Genomic DNA, 6,000 nt, shown 5'->3' on the forward strand with positions numbered 1-6,000 from the left:
AAGAGTGAGAGTACTTGCCCATTTCCCTGGGTGTGGTTTTCGCTGGTGCATCGAATGTCGAAAATCATGCAGTGTTAAACTGTTATTAACAACTAGACCTCGAGTGACAAGACCTATCATAATTACAATAATTTGTTACTAACAAACAGACACAGTCTGATTCTCTGCCTATGCTGCACAGCTCCAGAGTGAACTCCACACAGTCAACTGACCCAGTTATAAAAGAAGAAGATGGGGAGGGTGTGCTTCATTATTGGTCTAGGAGGGAGGAGGGGGATGGAGAGAGGGGGAGGGGAGCGATGTGAGTTCCCCTAGGTGACCTTGATCGATGGCCAGTGTTTCGCCAGGGGGGTGGGAGTGGGGATGATTTCTATTATAAGTCGCCCAAGTATGGAACCTGACATCAGAAGTTGTGGAAGTTGTTATTAGTGACCTTGAGATAATATCGTTATTTGGACCAAATCCACTTTGATAACCTACTTTTTATCAGTTACGGAGTTCTGTTATTACCGGAAGTGACGTGCTTCGCAATGTGTACGTGTCTTTAAATGAATCCTGCCCTACTGCTTTGGACACCACTAAGGTAGTCTTATAGAGAGGTGATTGTTTTCTAACACTCTAGTAATGTAGGGACAAGTTTCTTACAGTGAAATGTAGACATAGTATGTAGCAAACGTTTATTTGTTTAAATGACGCGTTGTAGTATTGTTAAACATTAAATGTCTCACATTTATATGTGTCTTTTAATTACAATATTGAAAAGTGGGTATCTGAAATACTGGGAGGGGGCTAATTGGCCAAAAAATGGTACGCTTCACCTTAAAGTTGTAAATAGAAATGGGAGGTGGTTATATGTTGGAATTATTACAGAAAATACGATGACTTTATTAAATTATAGTAATTCAGACAACAGGATAATGTGCCCCTTTGAATTTCACGCAACATTTTAGTCAGAGGGAGTAATGTCAAAGTATCTTATTTAGTTTTGGATCATAAATTAATATGATACTTCTTGCCAGTAGGATAACTCCGCTGCTAGCACTTCATGATCCTATGACAATAGTGTACAGTGCATAATTAAAGTGATTGACATAATTGGTCTAAAGAGAGAAGGGGAAGGGTAGGAGAGGGGAGGATCAGGGAGGGAGGAGAAGAGGAAAAGGGTTGACTCTCCTGCCATTTTTAAATCATTCTTTTGGGCTAGATCAATGAGTGAACTGTGACCATGAATTTGGTACTTGTATGCCTACAACAGATTGGTAACCTACATTTTCACGACATTTTCATATCATAAAAGTTCACTAGAGTCATCGGCTTCGGAAGGAAGCTATCTTGATACGTGATAGGTATCAGGTTACACTGTGACCCTGAATTTAACGCATACAGTCGCCCTAGAGGTGCAGGTGGTCACATTGACTTAGATACACAGTACAAATGGTGTCTGTTCTTTACAACATGCCCAAAAGAACGGACACCACATGTATAATTAAGCTGAGGACAGCCAATGGTCACTTCAGTGCGGATGTACACCATTCTCGAAATCTTATGGGAATCGGCGAGTACCACAAATAATAAGGATAATAGGCAAGGGCACTTCATAAGTGATGTGTGGTTAAGTTGAGAATGTAGGTCTGACGGGGGGCACGCTTGGGTAGTCCATGCAATTGCGATGACCAGTAGCTCTGGATGGTGCAGTGGTCAACACATCTGCCACCGTTCAAATCCCTGTCCAGCGCAAATCTTCAACTTCCCTCACTGATTTAAATCAATGACCGCTTGATACTAAGGTCATTAATTCCTTTGTGCATTGACTTATATCTTTATCTGTTACTACTCCCAATATCCTGTCCACACAAGACTAAAATTAATGAAATGTTTCCTAACATTCCCTAGTCCATGAAGAAAGGTGATGGAAATGGAAATGAGCGTTTGGCGTCATTGGCCGGCAGGCCCCTTACGGGGCAGGTCCGGTTGCCTTGGTGCAGGTCTTATTATATTCGACGCCACATTGAGCGACCTGCGCGCCGGATGGCGATAAAATGATGAAGATAACACAACACCTACTCCCTGGGCGGAGAAAATCCCCTACCCAGCCGGGAATCGAACCCGGGCCCCTTAGGACAGCAGTCCGTCACGTTGACCATATATATGCGTCAGCGTGACGCACTGCTGACCTAAGGGGCCTGGTTCGATAGATATATATATATTGTTGATCATTGTGTTTGGTCGTTGCGGATGTCTCATGACATCAGTTCAAGTTCGTTTGTTCAAATGGTTCAAATGGCTCTGAGCACTATGGGACTCAACTGCTGAGGTCATTAGTCCCCTAGAACTTAGAACTAGTTAAACCTAACTAACCTAAGCACATCACAAACATCCATGCCCGAGGCAGGATTCGAACCTGCGACCGTAGCGGTCTTGCGGTTCCAGACTGCAGTGCCTTTAACCGCACGGCCGCTTCGGCCGGCCGTTTGTTTGTTGATCCTTCCACTCAGTTTCTTATTACAGAGGCCAACCGGCTCTCTGACAGAACGCGCTGAGCTACTGTGCCGGCTGACCATTCATTCAGCTATTGGGGCGGATGCACGGGTCCACGACGTTGGGAACACAGATTTACTTCAAATTTTGTACACCTTTAGTAGCCCATTAAAACAACACAATGCGCAAAGTAGTAAGGTGCGCTACTCTGGCAATTCCGAGAAAATCGAAAGAGAAGGTTTGCTTGTCTAGGCCGGCCGGAGTGACAGAGCGGTTCTAGGCGCTTCAGTCTGGAACCGCGTGACCGCTACGGTCGCAGGTTCGAATCCTGCATCGGACATGGATGAGTGTGATGTCCTTAGTTAGGTTTAAGTAGTGCTAAGTTCTAGGGGACTGATGACTCCAGATCATAAGTTCCATAGTGCTCAGAGCTATTTGCGTGTCTATTATGTAACTGATGTGTCTGTAGGTAGGTGCCTGACGTGAGAGTTGATGGTGGTCAAGTCGGGTGCCGGCACGATAGCTCAGCGTGTTCGATCAGAGGGTTGATTGCCTTCTGTAATAAAAAAAAGAAAGAAACTGAGTAAAGGAATCAACGATAGACTTGAACAGATGTCATGTGATGTCTGTCCAGACCAAATGCAAAGAAACAAAATGGAACAAAATGAAAAAAAAAGAAAAAAAGAGAAAAAAAGTGATTAGCGTTCGAGCTATGTAAGACGAATGTGTAAAAGGCGACGGTTCGACTACCACTCAAACTCAATTTTCAATCTTTTTTCCATTAGCGGTCATATTATTTAATTTATATGACGTTTGAGAGGTAATATAATTTAAAATCACGTGTATTCGCGCGAAGTTTTAGTGAATTACGTGTTATATGACTGCTTACTATTTTTAATTAAATTTAATTTTTAGGGCAACCACATTTATAACATCGACAAGTAAATGCAGAAACGCATAGTGTTTCCCTGAAAATGTATGCCTGTCGTGATTTGCGAAATCTCTTACACACACAATCTGGTAAGGTACTAGGACTGCTTTACACCTCGACGCCTCGAGCTGCAGGCACACAAGCACGCCTCATTTCGCAGTTAACCTGTGTAGCGGTGAGACGTTGGTAGTGTAGCAAGAACGAATAGTGTAGGTGCAAAGCTTTTGAATATCACAAAACTTGCACTTTTACTACAAAAATAAAGGTTTGAGCGCGAGCCGAACCATCGCCTCATACACATGCGTTTTACGAAGCTCGAACGCTAACCACTTGATCACCACGAACTCTAACGTCGAACACCTACGCACAGATACATCACTTACATAATAGAAGCTTAAAACTTCTCTTGCTAGTTTCTCGGATTGGCAGAGTAGTGCAACTTACTACTTGCTCATTATGGTTGTTTAATGGCCTGCTGAAGGTGTACAAAGTTTAAAGTAAACCCGTGATCCCAAAGTCGTGGTCTCCCGTTGTTAGTGAAAGTGTCCCCAGCAGAGTTCAATCTGTGGTAGAAACGACGGGTATACATACCCCATATTGTCGAGTAACGGGTGTCTGGATGCTTTTGATCAGATAGTGTACACTGTCGTTGTTGTTCCATGGAGTGAGCCCGAAAGCTGTTAACATTGTATTCTTTATTTGTGAGTACATGATCTCCATCCCCCCCTCCCCCCGCCCATGAACCATGGACCTTGCCATTGGTGGGGAGGCTTGCGTGCCTCAACGATACAGATAGCCGTACCGTAGGTGCAACCACAACGGAGGGGTATCTGTTGAGAGACCAGACAAACGTGTAGTTCCTGAAGAGCTTTTCAGTAGTTGCAGGGGCAACAGTCTGGATGATTGACTTATCTGGCCTTCTAACACTAACCAAAACAGCCTTGCTGTTGTGATACTGCAAACGGCTGAAAGCAAGGGGGAATTACAGCCGTAATTTTTCCCAAGGGCATGCAGCTTTGCTGTATGGATAAATGATGATGGCGTCCTCTTGGGTAAAATATTCCGGAGGTAAAATAGTCCCCCAATCGGATCTCCGGGCGGGGACTACTCAAGAGGACGTCGTTATCAGGAGAAAGAAAACTGGCGTTCTACGGATCGGAGCGTGGAATGTCAGATCCCTTAATCGGGCAGGTAGGTTAGAAAATTTAAAAAGGGAAATGGATAGGTTAAAGTTAGATATAGTGGGAATTAGTGAAGTTCGGTGGTAGGAGGAACAAGACTTTTGGTCAGGTGAATACAGGGTTATAAATACTCAATCAAATAGGGGTAATGCAGGAGTAGCTTTAATAATGAATAGGAAAATAGGAGTGCGGGTAAGCTACTACAAACAGCATAGTGAACGCATTATTATGGCCAAGATAGACAAGAATCCCACGCCTACTACAGTAGTACAAGTTTATATGCCAACTAGCTCTGCAGATGATGAAGAAATTGATGGAATGTATGATGAGATAAAAGAAGTTATTCAGATAGTGAAGGGAGACGAAAATTTAATAATCATGGGTGACTGGAATTCGACAGTAGGAAAAGGAAGAGAAGGAAACGTAATAGGTGAATATGGATTGCGGCTAAGAAATGAAAGAGGAAACCGCCTGGTAGAATTTTGCGCAGAGCATAACTTAATCATAGCTAACACTTGGTTCAAGAATCATGAAAGAAGGCTGTATACATGGAAGAACCCTGGAGATACTAGAAGGTATCAGATAGATTATATCATGGTAAGACAGCGATTTAGGAACCAGGTTTTAAATTGTAAGACATTTCCAGGGGCAGATGTGGACTCTGACCACAATCTATTGGTTACGAACCGCAGATTAAAACTGAAGAAACTGCAAAAAGGTGGGAATTTAAGGAGATGGGATCTGGATAAACTGACTAAACCAGAGGTGGTACAGAGTTTCAGGGACAGCATAAGGGAACAATTGACAGGAATGGGGGAAATAAATACAGTAGTAGAAGAATAGGTAGCTTTGAGGCATGAAATAGTGAAGGCAGCAGAGGATCAAGTAGGTAAAAAGACGAGGCTAGAAGAAATCCTTGGGTAACAGAATAGCTACTGAATTTAGTTGACGAAAGGAGAAAATATAAAAACGCAGTAAATGAAGCAGGCAAAAAGGAATACAAACGTCTCAAAAATGAGATCGACAGGAAGTGCAAAATGGCTAAGTAGGGATGGCTAGAGGACAAATGTAAGGATGTAGAGGCTTATCTCACGAGGGGTAAGATAGATACTGCCTACAGGAAAATAAAAGAGGCCTTTGGAGAAAGGAGAACCACTTGCATGAATATCAAGAGCTCAGATGGAAACTCAGTTCTAAGCAAAAAAGGGAAAGCAGAAAGGTGGAAGGAGTATATAGAGGGTCTATACAGGAGCGATGTTCTTGAGGACAATATTATGGAAATGGAAGAGGATGTAGATGAAGATGAAATGGGAGATATGTTACTGCATGAAGAGTTTGACAGAGCACTGAAAGACCTAAGTCGAAACAAGGCCCCGGGAGTAAACAACATTCCATTAGAACTACTGACAG

This window comes from Schistocerca serialis, chromosome 1 (genome assembly GCF_023864345.2).
Source record: "Schistocerca serialis cubense isolate TAMUIC-IGC-003099 chromosome 1, iqSchSeri2.2, whole genome shotgun sequence".
Classification (NCBI taxonomy): Eukaryota; Metazoa; Arthropoda; class Insecta; order Orthoptera; family Acrididae; genus Schistocerca; species Schistocerca serialis.